At 43.9% G+C, this 23,184-nt stretch overlaps 1 protein-coding gene and 1 non-coding gene across 15 annotated transcripts in view; both read right to left on the reverse strand.

Annotated features, from left to right (window-relative positions):
- LOC117046593 (calcium-activated potassium channel subunit alpha-1) overlaps positions 1–23,184 on the reverse strand; it is a 588,284-nt gene that overhangs the window by 519,406 nt on the left and 45,694 nt on the right. The gene's annotated exons all lie outside the window — the stretch shown is intronic.
- TRNAN-GUU lies at positions 17,238–17,310 on the reverse strand. Its single transcript has one exon. It is a non-coding gene; the product is annotated as a tRNA-Asn (tRNA).

Here is a 23,184-nt window from a genome sequence, read left to right on the forward strand (position 1 = left end):
TGCGCCCATAACCTAGGTTTAAGTGGCCATATGGTGAATAGCTTTTTCTAAAACTGCCACCATGTCCCCATCCGTCCCTCATCCCCAGTTTCCTTCCACTGAGTGGCAAGGTGAAAAGGGGTTTTGTAAGAAAATTTGGCTGAACAAACTTAGAAGTCTCCCTGTGATTGGGAACCCTGAAAATAATACAAGGGGAGAATGAATGATTTCCAAAGCTATGTTTCCGCAGCACAAATTCAAAATTGGAATATTATAGTTATTGGCAGTGGGGGAGTGAATAGGACCTCAACTTGCCCTGTGGAGAACTCTGTAGCAGAGCTGATCTCAGCAGAAAGCAGAGCTTGGAAGTCAACAGATAGGCATTAATATCCAGCTCCCTGGGATTTGCTGTGTTACTCTGCAGCCAGCTGATCCTTTAAAGGGCTTGTAAACAGCCAAACTGGGCTCTCTGCAAACCCATTCCGCCTTGCAAAAAGCCCTGCTCAGTACCTAGAAGAGAGAACAGTCAACTGATGGGCAGTGCTTCAAAGCTGAAGGGCTTTTTGCAAGCCCCAAGCTAAGAACACTGTTTGGTGCTTTGGTCAGCTGATTGACAGAACTTCAAAGCACCATGCAAGGCTCTTTGCGAGCTCTGAACGGTGATTTGAAGATTGTTGAGACTTCAGAGCACCCCATCACCTGACATCATTGTGACATCAGTTGAGTGTCAGGTGGGCAGCCCCACCAACTTGCTGAATTGGGCCCACAAGGGGTAAGAGAAGTGGCCAGATCCAGTTCCCCACCCAATCTAAATGTTGGCATTGGGGGAGATTCAAAAGCATTCAGTTTCAAGTTAATAAATGATAGTTGCTAAACACACCTGAGAGTTTGTGATTTTTACTAACTCTTTCCCCTTTGTGTGATCACCCTCAAGTCTGCATGTGCGCATGGTTTCAAGGAGACAGTAGTGGGTCCAGCTGTGGTCTAATGATTTCAGTGATTAGGACAGAAATAAGCATTTGGCGTACTTTATATTATATTTTCCATGAGATCGCACATACTGTAGGGCAGGCACCTAACATTTGCTAAAGCTAAATAACTGACACTTCTCAGTTAGTAGGAGAATCAGGGCACTGTGCATAAGTGAGTCTATCTTATACAGATGGCCTAACTACCTATAAATATTGGACTTGCCCAAAATAAAATAATTCATTACTTACCAGAATATACAAACATGTACAGTATATTCATCCCAAGCTAGAAGATGTTAAGGGTAACTGCCCTTTTCATTTTTGCAACGTATAATCACTATCCACAAGGGGAGGGGGGGAGGAATGTGGAAAATTACAGGATTAGTCAGAAGGGAGGCAGGACAAGACGGAATCAACTTAACATGAGTAATGCTGCCTGCTTTTGTCAGTGTATGTTTATTACAAGAAGAGAGCAGTTTACAAAATCCTCAGTGCGTCTAGAAATCAAATCAACGTTGCAATACGTTACTGCGAAATCTTTGCCGGCCTAGTACATACCCAATTTGCAACTTCGGCAAAACAAGGTTAATTTAATGCTTTAGTGTTCTAACATAATTGGCAGGATGTCTTACCAGGTACAAGGAATCTTCATGGGAGCCACAAGCAATTATGTACAGGGAGGAGTTGGGAGTGATTGTAAAAGTATCCCCTCTTAAAAGTTGTCAGAACTGAAGTGAAATGAAACCATGTGGCAAGAGTTGTCCTGAGCTAAACATCACTGTATTTTGCTGAGCTTTTCAGCAATACCCAAAATGCCTTGCTTTTTGGGGTAGTTTTTTTTTTACTTTTGGGGCCATTTATTTATTTAAAATGCTCTCTTGGTGATGTCATCGTGCAGCTAAGTCTGATTGGCTGCATAGTGTTGTGACATCACTCAGTCCACTATTTATAGCATAAAGTGGTATCTCGAATTAAGAACTTAATTCGTTCTAGAGGTCCGTTCTTAACCTAAAACTGTTCTTAACCTGGGGTACCACTTTAGCTAATGGGGCCTGCTGCTCCTGCTGCGCCACCGCCACGCGATTTCTGTTCTCATCTTGAATCAAAGTTCTTAACTCAAGGTACTATTTCTGGGTTAGCGGAGTCTGTAACCTGAAGCGTCTGTAACCCGAGGTACCACTGAACTCTCCAGTGCCTGTTCTCTCTTCATGCTGCAGCCTCCCTAAGTCGCTGCAGAATTCTCAGTCCTCCCCAGGTACCCTCCAGATGTTTGGGAATACAACTCCTATTGGTGCTATACCGACTGGGGCTGATGTGAGTTGTAGCCCAAAATGTCTGGAGGGCATCAAGTTGCGGAAGGTTCCCGTGACTGGTGTAAATTTGCTATGATGTGCCTGTACCAAGGAGGAAGCAGCAACTAAGGGAAACAAAGGCGTCAAAAAAGGTGAACATCTAGAACTGTATCAGTGTATTCATTAGCATCCCACTAAAGTCTCAAAAGTAAAAAAGATAATCTCCTACACAGCCCCAAATGACACAGCAGACCTTTCTACTGTGCCTTTGGTGTGTTTCTTTCATGCCTAACCACCACCAAAAAGCTCTTTTCATTCATTCTTTCAAAATTCCCTCCATAAATATATCTCTCATGGTTTTGTCAACCTTTGATGCTGAAAATGTTGGCACTTTGGACTAAGCGCCTCTGAGCACATGCATTCTTTTCTCTTCTCTCCAGGAAAAAAACAATTGTTAATTCGATTTTACCACACACACACCTCCAATTTTGCTGGCAATAAACACACCCAATGGAATGCACCACATTATATGTGCTTGGCATCTCATTTAAAGAGGGCCTTCATGGGTGCCATGTTGCCACACCAGCCCAATGCCCACACCAGCAGGCTATGGAGCCCTGGTATGCCAGCCATGCATGTGTAATGCCTTATAGGTTTAAGGCACTGCGCATGTGCAATGACACATAGATAGGTCCCTCTTCTCCACATGCATCTGATTAAAACTGGCCTAAGAGGCAACTGTCTATACTACAGAGTAGTGAGCATGTGTTCACATTTGACAGTGCCCAGCAGCCACCGACCACATGAGGCACATTAGTGCACATGCGCATAGTGTTACAGCTCAGCACCAGCGACAATCACTCAGCTGGAATTTTAATTTGATAAGTGTTTGGCCCCTTCATTTGCTGCAACCTGCTAAGAAGGGTGAAATTCAGGCTGACCTGTATAGTTCTGGCAGGTTTACAGCTAATTGGTAACTTGCTCTGTTTGTGTAAGGCAGAATTTTATTTTATTAAAGACCCAGCGGGTCTAACGCAAAATGTTGTGGTTATAGAATTAATAGGTTCTTAGAAGAAATTAAAATTAATGTATAAATGACCCTAAGGCTATATCATTTAACAGAGGATAATATCCGTCCTCATTATTTTTTGTACCACCTGCCAAACTCCAGGATGTAAATACAATTTCATATGACATCTTATAGTTCATAAATCTGTTTTTTAAGAACAAACGAAAACCACCCACTGTATGCCATTTCCAATAAATGTTTTCTAATGCTTCCATTAGTTAGATGAAGCAGTTTGCCTTCCAGTCACTTATCTATAGCATAGGGCTCTTACAGCTACTCAGGGAAGTCTAGCCCAACAGTTTGGTTTTGAAGGCAAAACATAAAATAAAACAAGGCACTAAAATGGTGGAAGGGAATTTAAAGTCACTTTGACAGCCGGTATTTATGACTTGTTTGTGTACCAAATGAAATAGATGTATTTTATTTGTTAAGGTGGCTGCTTAAGTCTTGCAGGGGGAGATAAATTCTGTATTATTTATGACCTGCTACTTCAGCTGGACACTATAAATTCAAATCACTAGGACTGCATCTCTTCTATTCCATCCCACAACATACCCACCCATTTTTTTTAATCTTCTCCATGTCTCTCAGAAGTTATTTTGAGATAATGTATTATCATTCAGGGATTTCTGAAAGCGGGAGCCAAGTTGGCATGACACGGTTTCCCCTATGCCAATGCTGCAATTTAACAAAGAGACACGTTAAGTGATGAAGACAATTTATGCAGCTGGAACGGGATGAGCATTCTGATCCTCTCTGCCCTCCCCTTTCCTGAAATGGTCTTGACACACCTACCTGCCTCAAATGACTCAGGCACACAGTTTATCACAACTAGCAAAGTTGTTTCTGTTGACGGCAAAACGACAACCTCTCACATTTGTTTGTGCACATTGAAATCCTCGCCGTACCTACTCAGAAATAAGTATAATTGAATTCAATGGTGCTTACTCCCAGGTAAGTGAGGTTAGGATTGCTGCAGTCTTGGAGCAAAACCAAGAGAGGATTTTGTGGCACCCTGAAGATGCAGCACAAAACCTGCATCTTGGCAGTGTTCTTCAGGAGTCTAATGGATTGCCACATCATAAGGTTAAATCTGGTTTCTTCCACAGGGAGTGATTCCAAAAGCATAGCTATGCAACAAGTGTATTCAAGGTGCCACCAGAGTAGGGGTATCTTCTGATTTTGCTACAAGAGACCAAATCCTTTAGGAACTGATTCCTATGGGGAAAAAATGCCAGATTCAGCATCCATTACTTCTGGAAACAAACTCACCCAGATCCAGTCAACAAATGTAAGTGACATCCAAGTACACAATTGTGTTATCACCTCTCCAGTTGCTTGACCTTTGTTGTACAGATACTGCAAGAGGGAAATGATTATACCTTTTAAAAGTGGCAAGCAGTGATAATATATTGCATACTCACCAGACAAGATGAATGAATGAACGAACGAATGAATGAAAGAGAACACCATGCCCTGCAATAAATCAATGAGCTGTAATTCCCACTTACCGATAAGTTATCATAATGCCTCAGTCAATCATGCTCTGATAACCTCCCTCTTGTTTACTGTAACACATTCTGCAAGGGGCCACCCTTGAAAATAATTAGGGAGATGGAGCTAATAGAGTCCTGCCACTCACCTTTTAAAGATGGCAAGCTGGGTGCCCCAATACACACTCACTGTACTGGCTGTCAATATGCTTCCAACTCAAAAGGGCTGGTGCATGTTACTTCAATACTGAAAAGTTTATTTAAAGCCTGGCGAAAAGATCTCCTGGATCCGATCAAAAGCCAACCTGATCCTGGAGGTAGCATACTACCACCATGACTAGTAGCTACTTGTGCCTCCTCATTCACACAAATCTGCAGAAGAGGCATCTCCATGTTTCCTCTTTTATTCAAGTGAGATTGGCTATGTCACAAGTTGGGGCCTTCTCAGCGGTGGCAAATAGGTCCTGTAGGAAATCCATTCCGTTCTGCCTGCGTTCTGGTGGCAAATGAATATGACTCCCTACTTGCAATCCCACAGTGGTATTGCATCATCCAGGACTGCCAAATAGGAATGGTGGAAGGGTGCTGGGATACTCAGTAATATGCTCTATTAAGCTGTCTCTAGTCACCAACCATTCATTTTACACCTTCTTCTGCCTGAAGCATGTTCTGTTAATGTTCAAATGCCAATAAATTCCAGTATCAAACCTCTCTGAATAATACATCTCGATCTCTGCAGAACCGTGCGAGTGCCTTTCAAAAAACTAGGAAGCATGTAAGATATATTTCAAGAGCAGTTCTTTGGAAGCATCCAGGTGGCTTTTAGGGCTGAACAGCAGGGTGCCAGAATCAGCAGATGCAGTTTAATTAGTTCACTGCATAAATAAAAGGGAAATAGCCTTTAAAAACCTAACGCCACAGAGCGACAGAGCTGGTTGGAGGAGACCAGCTCAGTGGAACGTCTCGTAGTGACGACTTCAAAGCAGCATTAGGCAATCTTCTGGAGGGCAAATCTTATCGGTGGCCATTGAGGAAAACAGTATGTACAGAAGCTGTATTCTGAATGCCTGCTGCAGGTCCAAAAAGCTCGTTTTGTGACAAATCTCACCCTCACCAAGGCAGGGGGAAGAAACTTTTGCACCATGCCTGAAGGAAAAAGGAAAGCCCTAGTGTCTCAGGCACTGTAAACCCCAAGCCTTGAATGAAGTGTTGATATTTTTAGATCGAGGCTTGTTTCCTCTTCTCCATTATGCATATTCCAACTCCAAACTGCTTTTGCTGAAGATTATAATAAAGCCTTCAGGACAGCAAAATTAGCTCTCAACATTTCTCAAGTGCGTTTGTGTGCCATAGTAATGGGTATGGGTGTGTGTGTGTGTGTGTGTGTGGTGTAAACGATTCTGTACTCTCTCTACCACCACCCCCCACTGGTGGCCTTTGCTATCTCTCTACAGAAAATCCCCTCTTAACATTTTGCTTCCTGCTAACGGTGTTTCCGTGCGCTGCTCTGGTTCACCAGAAGCGGCTTTGTCATGCTGGCCACATGACCCGGAAGCTGTCTGCGGACAAACGCCGGCTCCCTCGGCCTATAGAGCGAGATGAGCGCCGCAACCCCAGAGTCGGACACGACTGGACCTGATGGTCAGGGGTCCCTTTACCTTTACCTTTAAAATACCTGTACTAGTGCTACTGAAGTCCACTTACCGATTCTGAGAGCTGCTAACTGCCAAGAGGCCTTCAGCTCCTCCTCTTCAACCAGAACAGGCGCATATCACAGAGAAAAATGACTCAGCATTCCTCACAGCCCTACCTGGGAGCTCAACATACCCCTCACTCTGAAACATTTGTGTATGGGGAGGAGGGATCCAATGGATGGACACAAACCAAAACCACAAAAAAATTTCCTTCTAATAAAAACAATGAGCTCGGTGCCACCTTAAAGGCTAACCAATCCATTATGTCGTAATAATACTAAATTCAGTTCATCTGAGGTAATGCCACGGAACTTCAGGATCTGCTCTCTCATCTACCTCTAGTGATCAGCAAAGACTTTAAAGAATACAGGGAAAAGGTATTAACTATGGTCTTTTCATTCCCCTTCTATAATATAATATAATTGTAGAGTCAGAAAGGACCCTTCTCGTCCAACACCCTGGATCAAACCTGCAACCTTGGTGTAATCAGCACCACACTCTCACCAACTGAGCTATCCAGGCATTAGGAAACTTGTCTTAATACTGAGCCAGACCATCGGTTCATCTAACTCAGTATTATGTTTCCCACACAGACTGACAGGGGCTTGCCAGGGTTTAAGCAGGGGTCGTCGTCCCCAGTCAGCCCCCACCCCGAGATGATGAGGATTGAACTTGGGATGTTTTGCATGCACAACAGAGGCTCTACCACCAAGCCCTGACTGGGTGCGAAAGTCAATCATTCACCTGGTAATCTTCTTCTACTACATTTGGGTCTTTTACTTCCAAGCTGTAAATTACCAGCATTAAGTATATGGAATCTTTTGTGGATTTGTCTTTTACAGTACAAGGCTGTTTCGACAGTGCGGTGCAACAGCCACTGTCTTGGCCGGTCTCGAGTCTCACTGCTGACCCTCCTCCCCATCCGCTGAAGCAAGAGAGACTTTCATTTTACCCCCCCACACACACACACACACAACAGCTGGGGGAGGAGGGCAAGAAATGGGACTCAAATGGAATGCTGCCCTGGGCTCTTTGGGAGGAAAAGGCAAGGTATAAATGTAATAATAAATACAGTAATAAATAAATGGGGTGGAAAGAGACACGGCAAGCATTTCTGCTGGATTTTTACTCGTAAAAACAAAGCTGGCAACCCTATCCTGGACTGCGTGTTATGTCTCCACGAGAGGCAGCGGACAGTTGCTTCTTAGCTTCAGAGTTGGCAGATCTGCCCTGCAAACGTGGTTTGTGCCAGTTTCACTGTTTTGGTTTTCCCCTCCTTGGGAACTATAGTTTGGTGTGCATGCTACAGTAAGAATTATTTGTTATGGATCCCTAGCTAGTCTCAAAGAACATTCCCTGAAGAAAGGGAATTATTAAATCAGTTAAATCCAGGTACGGTCTTCTGATTGCAAAAGTGAATCCTTAGCAGAAGAAAATCTCAGAGTAACTCTACCTTGCCATAAAAGACCAAAGACGAGGTCTCTCCCCACCCCACCCCCAGAATACCTCAGGCAGCACCCCGAGCCCCTCCTGCATAAACCTTAATTATGCATATGATTATCTTATCTTACAAACAGCAGCTATAATTGTACCTAATAACCATTTGTGAGCTTGTGAGCTCCATATAGTTTTCCTTGATGACCTGTTTATTGCAATGAATCTGGCATTCAAATACATGCCAGCAACATGTAGCAGCATTGGACTGGCAGAGAGAAATGCTGACTTAATCTAATTAACAAAGTCTTCCCACCATCTCCCAGTGCTAGGCTTGAGGTTTAACTTGAGTTCAGTAAATCACAGGTACTGCAAGACTGGAAGGGTCTAGAAACATACCGGTAATCCACTAATTCCAACGCTAGGGCCTTCCTTCCACAAATGGATATATGAAAGCCCGGATTGCCCAGATACATCTTATGAAAGTTTGGATAATAACTATATAAATCAATATAAACAAAATACTGAGATAATGTGGAATCTTTTAAAAATAACCACAAAATGCAGCTATTTGCACCATTTTGCAAACACTGGAAATGGTTTTGGATGTACAAGAGAGAAGCATTAATTGTAATACACATCCCATGAACACGAAGAACGAACTACCGGTATGAACAGTACTGAAATGAGCAACTTGGCCCCCATGCAAAAGTAATTATGTGGACAGGCACACCCATATATCATGCTCAAATGCTGTGGCTTTCATTCCGCATGCAACATGAACTAAATGTCAAGGGTTCCATTGCCAGACAGTTGACTTAAGCAGAATGAATAGCTCTCCCTACCCCACCCTAACCAAACACAAAGCCAAAACAGATAGCCACATCTATAGCATCTGGGGAAGGAAATTGCTGGGTGTGCACAAACTGCAGCGATGATTGCATGACTAACCCACTCTGCAATTACTGTCAGACCACATGTGGTATGAGGGATGGAATCTGTAACTTATTTCAAAATTTTAAAAATCAAATGCACCCCATCTTATACTCCTGTGCCTCCTTTCACAGTTATAAAAATTAACCAGTAGAATAAGCAAGTCTCATCTTCTGACTTATGGTGTTGTCTTATACATGTCTACTCATAAGTACTTCCCCCTGAGCTCAGTGGAACTGACTCCCAGGAAAGTGTGTATAGAATAGGGCATTTGTTAGAAATACATGTTTGAATCATAAGCAGCTATTACCTAGAAGCTGGGCCCATTGCTTTACTTACCTGCGTTGTTTGTTTATTTTTTAAGAAAGCCAACCATCAGCCAAAAATTATACATTGCAAAATGAATAAAACTGTATGCTATCTATCTATGCAGCACCTTCGAATGCATGCAGATACCACAATAAAAAATGGAAGCTACAGAAATGATCGAACTCGTGCACCAAGAATTCAATTTAGCTGGAGACAGAAAAAGAAGCCGCGCTGCTTTTGAATGACCTTCGTTCAATGCAAAGTTTTCTGTCTCGCATAACCTGCATGCATGTCACTGGCAAAAAGTCATGCATGCCCCACAAGTCCTGCTTCTGAAATTCTGCCTTACCCTTTATAGTTCTCCTATTTGCATGTATGCGTGTATGCATAATATATGTGCAACATGCTCCAATGATTTCATTTTAGCCATTTCATTTCTCATGAGGATAACCTGACCGTCTAAAAAAAAAGTCAATATTTGTTATGCAATCAAATTCGCAGAGCCCAAAGGTCATCTGCCGACATGTTGCTACGAGGGGGTTGAAAAGTCATTGCTATGGAAAGTGTCTTCTCATCACAGATCCTATTCCTTGAGTCACAACCACGGACAGGAAACAACCCACCCCTCTTTCAGCCCCTTTCCCTTTCCAGGCTGCTCAGCGAAGGGTTGCACTGGCAGACAGACACACATCACCAATGCTTACTTCAGGCTTTATTCTCCACTCCTTCCCCAAGTTGCTATGACTTTTATCTGTTTTGCAAATAATCTCCATGTACTGTCCTTTAACTTAATTAGACTGCGACAGCATCCGCCATCACTGTATTGGGACTGAAGTAAACTGCAGGAAACACTTAGAACTGGGCTCTCACCGAGAAACATCTCGTGTCTGCCTTTTCTAATTTTGTTCTGAGCATCCACCCTGAGGACGAGTTCTGCTTCATTCGAAAGCTTCTTATCGTCCACACTGGTGACACTGGTTCCAATGTATTATTTTATACTGCTTTTGCAGAATTGGTTCTAAAAGTAAAATTTGGCTGGGTGCTAGGTTTTGTTTTTTGTTTTTTAAACACATTCTCTTTCTCTTGCAAAGAGCTCGGGGGTTTATTTCAATTTGGCCCTGAAACGATTTATGATTCCTATACCTGCTTGTGTACAACCTGTGACCCATAACCACGAGACACGGGTTGTGGCCTGCTAGGCTCCTTCACAGTGCACAGGATCTAGTTTATTTTGAGGGGGTGAATCAAAATCCTCCTCAGGGCCAGTTAGCCACTCTCCCCAAAGGTGGATTTTGGGCAGCACAACCAGTTCCGCCGCACTGGGCACTGAGCCTACAGGGTACCAATAGGGCGTTGCAACTATGATGTAGTGAATTGAGCAGAACAAAAGGTGAGAGGGGGCCGGGGGGTGGGGTGTCGGTATCGCCAAATTTTGGCCTTTTACAGGGTACCACTGAAATTTGAAAGACCAAAGTCTGCCCCTGCCCTCCCATTCAGAGATGCCAGGGACTGAGCTTGGGATCTTTCATTAGGCAAAATATTCTGCTACTGACTCGTGTCCCCCCCTCCCCTCCCCTAAGTTTCCCCTATGAGGATAATTAAGTTAACAACTCCAGTATATTACAGTCCACTAACCTAATTTAAGCCGATGATTGAAGAATGGTCCCAAACCTGGGAAGCCAGCACCACCGACTCAAGCCCAGCCCCACCACCAAGTACACAATAGGTTGTCAACATTAATTAAAAACAAAGTCTAAGCCTAGATGCTCGCCTGACTTACAGTCCACTTTGAGAACAGGAACCGCACTGCATGTCGTAAGCAAATCAATAACCCATAAAACTGGCGCTGAGGTGCAGGCTTGCTGCCAGCAAGCTACAGCCACTGCATTTCTTCAAGGCATCATCCCAGGCCTTTGTCTATATTAAATTTCAAATTAGTGCAGAGCATTTTTTTAAATTATTATTCAAGCAAGCAGTATAGAGGTAAAATGTTGAATGAATCAGCAAAAAAGGATTGGGCGAGAGAGAATAGTGTGTCTCTGGTGAGGGAAGATGGGGACGACCGGTATGGATAACTGAATTACTGTCAAACTGGAATTATTGATGTGTCACCTCTTGCTCTGGTCACCTGCTACTGGCTGGGGGAAATTCATACTGACTTGGTGGTGGGGTGTTTACACAAGGCTTGTACAGTTACATAAAAGTAGCAAGTGTGTTAAATGTGATTTACAAACTGCCTACCTTTCCACGTTGACTCACCTGCGGGTAAGCCACGCCCTCAGCACATGGTGAGGAATTCTGTGAGCACGCCCAGCTTAAGCAGGGGTCAGGCCAGGCCTCTTGGGCCTAGGGCAGTTTTCAGGCATTACACCAGAGAGCTTGTAGGTTAAGTCCCGAACTCACTGAGACCCATTGGCTACCGGCACCTGGTTTAGCCATCCAGTCAAAGCCATTTCCAGGGGGGTGGCCACTGCCAGAGCCACAGGTGAGAGCTGAGTGCAGGGTGGGAACCAAAGATGGGCAAACTGCCCCAGAAGGAGAATGATGTATCCCCTATCAGAGGTACTACCGCTACCCCCATCACAATTATCACAATAATGATATTAGTAATAGCTAATGCCCATGACGGACACTGAAGTTTCTGGGTTTTTTGTTACATGAAAATGAGTATCTTGGTAGGATCTTGTGACCTTTTTTTAGATTTATATAACTATCCAAGTAGGGAAAGAGGCAAAATGGCAAGGGAGTTGGAGAAAACTATTTTCTGCTCAGGATTTAATTCATGAAGTTTATCATACCTACTGCAGGGACAAGAACTGTGGCTTACAAACTCCTCTCTCTCTCTCTCTCTCTCTCTCTCTCTCTCTCTCTCTCGTGTGTGTGTTTGTCTCCAATGTGGAAAGAAATGTGTTTTGCACAGTTGTTGTCTTTTCTTCAAACATTTGCCACAGACATACTTATGGATCAGCTCTAAACACATTCCAATTTGAATTTCAAAGTCCACTGTGATGTTGTGAATGATCTGACATGTAATTTGCGCATAAGACAATTTTTTGAGGGGAGCATGGTATTTCCATGAGACCACAGTTCTCAACCTGGTGCCCTCCAGATATTTTGGGCTACAGCTTCCATCACCTCTGGTCAACAGAGTCAAGTTGGTTGAGGCTGATGGGGGTTTAAGTTCAAAACATCTGAACGGCACCAGGTTGGGGAAGGCTGCATTTGTCAGTCAGTCACATTTATGAACTTCAAGCATCATCAGAAACTCTGCCAGAATCTCCCAGAGAAACACTGGCACCATCCAACAGAGTTGGTGCAGTGTAGTGGCTCACAGACTGACTGAGCTGCAATTCGGAAAGCTCACAGTTCAAATTCACCTCCAGAATGCATGCACTAGGGGGCTTAGGTAAGCCAAACTTCCCCAGCTCCCTATGTGCTATATAGGAATAATAATACTGACCCACTTTACAGGGCTGTACACACTGCAACAAGACACTGGGCAAAAAGTGCTCTGAATACTCCAAAGCAATATCTAAATACCTTTAGAATGGTTTCTGTAACTTGAAACCATTTCAGTGGCTGAAATGCTCTAATCTGACTATGCTAAGCTCATCCAAGATGATGTGCGCAATAAATTGTAATGCTGAAATTCAAAGTAATAGCCATTGGCATCATCTGGTATTCTATTGCCTCACCAAGTGATTCAGAAGTCAACCTATATTGGCAGGAGCCTGGGCGTGGATGTCAAAACCAGAATGTTTGCCACCTGTCTTGACCTTGAGATCAACATTCTGAAAACCTTCTAGCTTCAAGGTGCCATTTCCACATCAACCTGCCTCCTGAGAAAACCTTGAACTTTCCACACAATAACAGTGTCTCTTGCAGAGGATGCTAGCTGGCCCAGCCATCAGCATAAGCCAACCTCAGGCAGCTGCTGGGGCACTAATAATAACCTGGCAGTGCCCAAGGCTGTATTGCCTGAACCCTTCACAATGGGCAGAGGAGCCTGCGGTGTCATTTTGAGTTCCCACAATGTCCCCCAACATGGTGACGTCCTGGGGCATTACGGGAAATTAAAATGGTAGGCCTTTGCAGCTGTGCATATTAGGAGATAGATGATCTGCTGCAAAGCAAGTTGTCTTTCAGGAAAGTCATTCTGCCATTGCTGATCTTTTCATTTGAGAACCCCACCCCACATTTCCCCCACATTTTCATTTCCCCCACCCCACCCCACCCCACATAACTACCTACTCTCTACAGCAGCTAGCCCAGAATACACCCACAGCATATATATCTGGCATAGTGTGTGGCAAAGACCTAGAATCAAAGACCTGTTTCCTCCCGCAGGTAGTGCAAAAAAACCTCATGGGACTCTTCCCCTTAGTGTAAACAGCTCTTTGCATTACCTCCACTGCAAGCTCCTTCATTTCTGAAGCAAACTATTGTCAGCAGTGAGAGTGATGAGATCCTGAATTTACTTGGCCTGTCGAGAGGCAATAAGATGAGTGGCATTCCTCAAAATGAGAAACAATTGAGCTACCTGGAAGCCAACAGGGATGATAGTGCTAGTTTTTCTCACACAGTTGCTCTTATGGGATTGAATGATGTCAGGCAAACAGCCACTAGCTGACCAGGGGTGGGGGTGGAGTGATATACCACATTTTAATAACTTCATTGCGCTTCCTTACTCATGCTTTGGTTCCTGCACTTAGAGATAAATAACTGAATAGGAGATTATTTGAACACAGGAACTCTCTTAATTTGGGAGAAGTTAACCCCTCCCTTCCAGTACTCACTGGAAGGGCAGATCCTGAAGTTGAGGCTCCAGTACTTTGGCCACCTCATAAGAAAAGAAGACTCCCTGGAAAAAACCCTGATGTTGGGAAAGATGGAGGGCACAAGGAGAAGGGGATGACAGAGGATGAGATGGTTGGACAGTGTTCTCGAAGCGACTGGCATGAGTTTGGCCAAACTATGGGAGGCAGTGGAGGATAGGGGTGCCTGGCGTGCTCTGGTCCATGGGGTCACGAAGAGTCGGGCACAACTGAACGACTGAACAGCAACAAAACCCCTCCCTGTTTTAAAGAAGGTTTTCTTTTCCATGGTCAGGGAAGATCACAAAGTTAAGAAACCACTGGATCTTCAATTCATTTGTATACTTCTCCATTTGTGAAAGGAGCGGGTGGGAGCAGAGAAGGAGCTAGAGATGCATATGATCCTGAAGACAATTCTCAGTATGTCTGTCTCCAGGAACAGCTAATGCCCACGTCCAATTCCTCTCCAAGGACAATTGTGGAGTTGGGGGGGGGGGAGAATTCTCCACAGTTCATTAGGCTGTATACAGGTAATTATATCTGAATTGACTGAAATTACTTCCCCTTAACCATTTCACTAGTCCTGATGTGACAGCATCCCATTTGTTTTTCTCCACTACTTATGAACATTTGGTTTTAAACTTCATCTTTGTTTGGTAATTATCATTCCTTTCCAAATCAATGTTTTCTATACTATTTATGAAGCTATATAAGATAATATTTCCCATAAAGAGCTGAATTCAGACTTTATTAAATCAGTTGCTCAAATGGGAGCAATAAGCAAAGCTTTGGGGCCCAAACCAAGGAGGGAGTTCTCTTGCACTAGCTCAGCTTGAAAGGAAAAGATCTTGAAGGGCGATGGGTGTCCTTTGCCTGTAACTTCCATTTAGGAATATAATCTGGATGGCTGGAAATATCTGCACATCTCATCTTGTTTTTCTAGGTTTCATTTCAGCTTGGGTCACAGGTGGGGGCAGAGGTGACGAACTAAAGGCCACGACGGGGGGGGGACCTAACTTCTCTTGGAAATTTGCTTTCATGTTCTTATTCATCATCTATTAAAAGGTGCCACTTTTTAAAAGCTGCAGCTCCATTTAAAAACAGGCCTTGATTCCATCCTTCTGGCATGTCTTCATTTTTAGCCTTCCAGAGAGAAATCCTTGTACACTATTATCCAAAGAGGCTTTACGTAACGAAGCTTCAATGAAACGTTACTCTCATTGTGTTTGCCTGCGGTAAATAAAGAATGGATCTGTTAGCTCGCAGCCCTGGCTACATGATGATCTACTGAAACCTTAGGCAAGGAGCCAAATTCAATCCTCAGATACAGCTACACACACGTGAGTGCTAATAAGCCCGGTGATCCTTCTGCGCTTACTCTCAAGATGAAATTTGCCTTTATGTCTTTAATGCCTAATGTAACAGCAATAATCAAATGATTAGGAGCTGTTTTTAGAAGTGGGCATTGCGTCCTTTCTTTTGTATCTCTAAAAAGAGGGCATCAATAATACAAGCAGGCAAGTGAAGGCAGAATTTTCCAATACACAGCACGTAATTCTAGTATCAGTTACACTGAAACAAATTAAGAGTTGCCTTTACTGGAGCTGCCACAGCTACTAGCATAGAACCCATTGCAACCAAACCTATAATCCAGTTTTCCACATTTTAACCTTTGGCCCCATTCTAAAATATAAAATGTTGCAAGTAGTACAAATTATGCATGCTTCTGTTATCCAGCACAGCAGGATGAAGGAGGTAAAGGTAATGTTTCAAATGCAGATAAACTGTGATGGTTAGCAATATTGTTGCCTAAAGAAACTTAATACTGTTATAGGTTTGTAGGGTAGGGGTGGGAGTCCCCCACCAAAAACCTAGAAATTAATAAAGGGAGAAATACAAGCTGCAGAGGAATTGCTAGGCTAGCCTATGCAAAAAGGACCCGGCCAAGCTAGGGCCATTAATAAACAATGCAAGGCCATTGAGGGTCATTGGCAATGCAAGAGAACTGACCTTTCCCTCTGCCTTGAGGTGTGGACAGACACTGGGGATTTGGACAGTTGTCAGGGTAAGTGGGAGAGTTTGGGGCCTTTGGCATGAGACTTGGAATAGCTGGGAAAAGGCTGGATCCATATTGGGAAGGCTGGCTGAAGGCAGGCCGGAAGAGATGCTTTGGACCCAAGTGCTGCATTGCTGTGGAGAACAAGCCTCTCTTGAAATGACCATGCTGTAAGATCTGGACTCCCTCTATCTAAATTCAGGTGTAAGTATGTGAATAAATCATATTTCTTAAAGCTACAACAGCCTCCACCCTGTCTCAAATTCTCCAAAGGAGCACAGACCCTGGTGGAGGGCTAAGACCCCTGGGAAGCCCATGCATGGCTCAGAAGGGATTGGGGTGGCCTGTAGCAATACCTTAGGCATTCCTTTTTGTCTTTGTTCCCACAAATTTAAAGATGCATCTGTAAGGCCCTCTTAGGAGGGGTTGAAAGTGTACTTAGCATGTATCTAATTTCTCACAAATCATACTCAAGAGAAATTTTGTCCCCCCTGTCTGCGCCACAATCAGGGGCCATCCTAGGGCCACCACAACCCATTCATTTCCATTTCACTAATTTATCCAACCTCCCCTGCCATTTAAGGTGACTTAAGAAAACAAAGCAACATAATAAAAACAATTTAAAACATGAATAAAATCCACATACACTAAAAGTGGAGGGGGCTGGGAATAACCACAGGAGATCACACAGAAAACCTGTCTGCTTCCTCACTTGTATGCAAGCAGACAGGCACATGAAGGAGGCAAATGAGGGAAGATCTAGGGAAACCAGCTGGAGAGAGCATGGGCAAACACTTTCAGAGAGCTTGCTCCATGCCCATCAATTCCCATTTTAATCTCTCTGGCAGATGGAATGGAGGAGGGCACTCTTAATGCAGGGATAGGATTGTTGGCATAGGTGATTCAAGCACTCAGTGAATTGCCTTTAAGCGGGACAAAAATACTGGATGTAAACAGCCTAGACCTCCAGTTTAGAACTATCATGCTTTACTCTGTAAGGCTTACAAGAATTGTTTAATGCTTTCATTAAGGTGTACCATAAGACAGAGCACAGGAAAGGTGATTGGTTGGATCGCTTTATGCTGGTACAGAATCGATAGCTATTGGAGGGGTGATCTTATAATCCTAGAATTTTAGAGATGGAATGGACCATGAGGGTATTCTGGTCCAACCCCCGCAATGCAAGAATCTTTTGCCCAGCGTGGGGCTTGAACCCATGACCCTGAGATTAACAGTCTCATGCTCTACAAACTGAGCTAACCAGGCAGCTTTTCTGGCTCAGTCTCCTCCCCATCTGAATAGGAAGAAGTAAACCTGTGCCTGACTTCCAAGGTGCTGGGATGGCTGTCAAGCATATTGCCTTAACATGACCTCGCACAGGTCTTTATTCATTTCAGTGTGACTTGCACAGCAGAACTTTTCAATGAATCGTGTACTTTATATGCAATAAAAAAATAGGGGGAGCTGGTCTTTGTATATTACACCTATAAAATAGAAATTACAAGAGTACTGCCATATATGAGTCTCAAATCCTCTCTGGATACTATTGCAACATATAAATGCATCATTAATTCACGCTGTTTCCCTCTCCACCCCCCGGAAACAGGGGTGTTCCCTGCCATTCACTGCAAATAACCATTGCTTTATTATAACTCTCTACAATTAATCTGACATAAACTGCTGTACTAAAGCCATCAGCCTCCATCTCTGTATGCAACATGTAATTTCTATAATTGATTTCTAAATAAATATATTTATTTAGCTGTTCGTCGTATAATGGCCTCTAAATGAATTATTGGCATATATAAACACAATTGACCCTGATTAATTTATAGGAACCAGTTTAATTAAATGAATAACAGGATGCTAAATATCCCAAACGGGGAAAAAAGGGAAAACAACATTTCTCATCCCTGTGGACACTGTAACCCTTAGAGGTGGCTTTGAAGCTTTGTGTTGCTTTTGTGTGCGCTCTTTGAGAGGCATTTTCAAAGACTCTGCAGAATCCCTGGGAAATTTGTGGATAACAAATAGCCACTGAAAAGAAACAGGTATTGATGAATATACTAATTATATGAACATGGACGGTGTCAGGACTGAGTCTGTTGGCTGGCCTGGGTTCCTTTTTGCTTCTTGTTGCCCAGCCGCAGCCTGGCACTGATTGTGCTTAGCACACCCTCCTGGGAAACCCAGGAAAGCTCGCATCTTTCAGAACCAGCCAGATTTGAATGTTTGTGTAGCTTCTGGGCTTTTCAGACTCCAGAGTCGCTGCAGACACACACACACACACACACACACACACACACACACACACAGTGTATTGGTCCTGTCCTGGACCTGAATGCTTCCTATGTGGCAACTCGCATATCTTTCCACATTGGCCTCTGGCTACCATGTTACCTACATTTCTATGGCACATGATAGCTGACTTATTATAACTGTGATCTGGCTTATTCCTGGTGGCCACCAATTGTAAAGAGGGAGGTGCCGACGGAGGATTATGTTGGAACCGTACTAAGCAGGCAGCCTGCAGATTGCCTCACGCTCTTGCAGTCTTTCTTTGCCTACCGTCTTAGCATGTTTCTTCCCCACCCCCACCCCAGACTCCCATGCTAACTAGCGTACACAGATGTCTTTCTCACGCCCACACTGCCAGCAAACTGGAGAAGCATCTTGAGTTACCAAGGAAGGGAAAGCGAAGCAGTAAAAGGGGGAGGAATTGTAAAATTGAAGTCAATGGAGAAATTTCATCTTAAAATTTCAGGCTTTTTGACATTTACACTGCTATGGGAACAAGGACAAAAGAGTCCTACGGATTAGGTTACATATTAGGTATTGAGGGAGAGGAAATTCCCTTAGAAAGCACTTATTCCTTGAGGGACGAATTCCATTTGTCTTCTTGTGCTGAGGATAATTCTCTGGTGGGTGGGTGGGTGGGTGGGAGGATTGTGGTAGTGGATGATTTGATCACTAGAAGATAGTTGGGGATGTGGTGGGCGTATGGACCGCAATGTGAATTGCCTGCCTGACCCAAATGTTGCAGGTATTGCCTGTCACCCAGATGGCCTGGCAGGTAGTGTTGGTTGAGATGCAATGACACATGGAAACTTACTGGACATCCAGTGAAGCTGAGTGTTGACTCAGGGTAGATAAAAGAAAGTACTTTTTCATGCAGTACACAGTTACACTATGGAACTCACTTCCACAGGAAGCAATGATGGCCATCAACCTAGATGGCTTCAAAAGAGGATTAGACAAATCAGTGTAGAAGAGTGCTATCAATGGCTACTAGTCATGATGGCTATGTTCTGCCTCCACGGTTGGAGGCAGCAATGCTTCTGAATTGCAGTTGCTAGAAATCACAGGAGCAGAACGTGCTCATGTGCTCAAATCATGCTTGTGGACTTCCCACGGGCATCTGGGCAGCCACTGCAAGAGCAAGATCCTGCACTAGTGTCAGGCTTCAGAGAATCCGATCCCTCCCATGGTGGCAGCCAAGAAGCAGATAAAAAAGAAGAGGAGTACTTACCAAGTCTTTTACTCCAGGAATGTCCAACCAGAAGATCCCTGGCTGACCCTGGTAGATCGCGTGATCCTTATCATATACAAAAAAGCTCAACAACTCTTGGCACTTCCATCCTAAAAAAAATTCAACAACTCTGGGCAATCCACACACCCCACACACACACCCCACCCCACCCAATGGGTAGATCACTGCCAGTTTTTTTTATACTGAGAGTAGATCACAGTCTCTTGGGAGTTGGACATGCCTGTACAATGTAGAAATGCAGTCTCTCCTAGATAATGGCGTAGCTCCCCTCCCCTCCGCCTCTCCTATTGTACGTCTTCCCTGCACCAGCCAATCTGTGCTTTCTGCCTCTGAGCTTTCTGTTCTACTACTCTCAATGCATGCCGGGTTCTAGGAGAAGGCGGGGTCAGGAATGCTTTCTAATGATAAAGTGCCAGCCAGATACTCTGGCTCTGCTGCTCCCCCCTCCTCTTCCATTAGCTTTTCCCCTCTTCTGTCTCAGAGTCATGACCTTCTGCAAACCACTGTTTTAATTCTATACTACCCTCCTCTTCTCAGGAAGGTTCAGGAGAAGGAGGAGGGCTGTCTCCACCATTCCTCCTCCAGTGTCCAGCCCCTGACAACTAGATGGGCCACTGATCTAGGTTCTTGGCTTTCTCTAACAACTGTTAGCTCAGTTCAGACGTCAGGTCAAACTGTGGTTTGTTGCAACGTCTGCACTCGCAAAGCAGTCTGGGTTCAGCTGGGAAATTCGATCAGAAACCAGGGTTTTAAATGAGTTTGCGAACCATGATTTGTGCCAAATATGGTTTGATGTCAGAATTGACAAACCTTAATTATAGTAAATGTTCAGCCTTCAGAGCCCACTGAACCCAAAGGATAGAGCTCTGAGAAGGCAAACATTAAATCAGCAAACAGTTCTAAACAGTAGCATATTTAGAAGCTCAAATGTTGGCTTGGGTTCTAAACCATAGTTAGTGCAAACCATGGTTTGATATGATGTCCAAACTGAGCTGTAGTATAACCAGTTTCTACAATAGGTTCTCAAAACTACTGGCCCTTTTTAATGCAGTCAAGGAGATTTGCTAAGCAAAATTTGAAAGGTTAAAGGCAGACACTAAAGAAATCTGGCAGGTCAATGGCATAATTTGGAGTTTATTGTCTCTTCAGCCCTAAAGCAGACAAGTGAAGACAGTCTACTGTGGAGTTTCCATCTGCACATACTCTGTTGAAATGGAACTTTGTGCAGTCCTATACATTTCACTATGGCTTGCATAGGAGTGCTACTCCAGTGATCAGCTTTGTCTGTCACTCACATTGCCACCCTTAAGGACACCAAAACCTTAAGGTTAAAGCAGCCCTTCCACCTTGACCTTATGTTAAAAGCCAGCATTGTTGTGGCCTAGCATTTTTAACACTCTGCTCTATTGTACTCTGGGAGTTAAAAATGCCAAGGTGGCATTATCTGTTCTCTTTGAGAGCACTTCCTGGCAATAGCCTCCTGCCAATCAAAAATAACTTGCTGTCTAAACAATGGTGTTTTTCCCACAGTGTCATATGCAGAACGCATGGTTCAAAGAACTGTGGAAATACTTTAACATGTCCAAGGGGACTATGGATGTCTCCTTCTCAGGCAGCAGGGTCCCCACATCCCCACATAGCAAGTCAAGGGGAATTCAAAAGCTGTTTGTGACATGGGTGTGTGTGTGGGGGGGGGAAACTTAGTTAAAAATATATATTGTTGTTGTTTAGTCGTTTAGTCGTGTCCGACTCTTCGTGACCCCATGGACCAGAGCGCGCCAGGCACTCCTGTCTTCCACTGCTTCCTGCAGTTTGGTCAGACTCATGTTGGTAGCTTCGAGAACCCTGTCCAACAATCTCATCCTCTGTTGTCCCCTTCTCCTTGTGCCCTCAATCTTTCCCAACATCAGGGTTTTTTAGGCAGACCCAAATGTATTCTAGCCCAGAAAACTTTAATTCCACTTTCCAGCCTGATTCAGAAAATATTTGCCACATACAAAGCCGGCTTCAGACCACACCTGGTGTACAGTGTCCACTTCTGGACACCACAATTTAAGAAGGATATTGACAAGTTGCAGAGGAGGGTAACCAAGATGGATGATCAAGGGTCTGGAAACCAAGCCTTATGAGGAACGGTTGAAGGAGCCGAGTATGTTTAGTCTGGGTAAGAGGAGACTGAGAGGAGATATAATAGCCATCTTCCAACATCTAAAGGGCTGTCACATGAGGATGGAGAGAGCTTGTTTTCTCCTGCTAGGCTAGGACCTGAACCTATGGATTCAATTTACAAGCAATGAGATTTCGATTAAACATCAGGAAGAACTACCTGACAGTAAGAGGTGTTCAACAGTGGAACAGACTCCCAAAAGTGTTGGTGGGCTCTTCTTCCTTGGTGGTTTTTAAGCAGAGATTGGATGGCCACCTGTCATGTATTATCTAGCTAAGATTCCTGCATTGCAGGGAGTTGGGCTAGATGATCATCGGGGTTCCTTCCTATTCTACAATCCTATGATTCTATGAATCAGAAGACAGCAAGGCTGGGCATTTGCCAGGGTCCCGAGACCATGAGAATTACCCACCTCCTATAACAGTACTCACTTTAAACAGAGCAGCAAGAAAAGTCAAAGGCGTATGGAGAGAACATACCATTTGCACAAGTTGCCTCATCTAGGTTGGGGAGCAATGAGGCACTGAGCCCCAATCCTAGCACTAGCATCAGACATTTAACTGTTTGCTTCCTGGAGCCTCAAGCTCCGGTAAGATATGAGGTGTATGACATGGGAGTGTGAAAAGCAAACAATTGTAAATTGTTTCAGATTATTGTATGTAGTCATTATGATTACGGGTGTATGTGGGTGTTTCTCCCCCCCCCCTTATAGTACCTTATATGTGCATAGCACTTTACAAAGCAAATCATCATTAGAGTGCAGCTGCAAAGGCCATTTTAGGAGGAGGGGGTGGATGCCCACGTTCATATTCTGCCTGTCTGCATCAAGCCAGCCAAGATAAGGACTGCATGTTTAGTAGTAGGAGCTGTGAAGAGAAAACTCCCAAGAGGGCAAATAGTTTCACACTCTCAGTTTTAGCAGTAGAAACCAAAGGAGGAGCCGACAGGGGCGTTTAATGACTCACAATGGGGCTCTACGTGGTCACGGAAGATCCATATCATTTTCTGCGCATAGAATTTCTAGTTTTGGAGGACCCACTGCTCATGAAAGGTATCAAGTCCCCTTTTCCAACACTGCACTGCTGACATTTATAAGAGCATCTGCATGGGCAGCTCAATGTGCATATCAGCCAATTACAGACATGGCATGAACTAACTGCCTCTCAGGCTAAAATCCTATATCCACTTACGTGGGAGTAAGTCCCGCTGAACTCATTAGGACATGCTTCTGGGTAAATGAATATAGGATTGCACTGTTGGCTGCACGTGTCCTACTCTTTGGACAGAGATGCATTTAAGAAATTTAAACGCCGCTGTTTTACATGCAAGCTTCTGATGTTTGACCAAAGTGCAAGAATCCATCTGGAAACAGTTTCATCTCGAGCTGAACATGTTTCAGCTCCCAATTATCTCTGAAAAGCTT

This window comes from Lacerta agilis, chromosome 5 (genome assembly GCF_009819535.1).
Source record: "Lacerta agilis isolate rLacAgi1 chromosome 5, rLacAgi1.pri, whole genome shotgun sequence".
NCBI lineage: Eukaryota > Metazoa > Chordata > Lepidosauria > Squamata > Lacertidae > Lacerta > Lacerta agilis.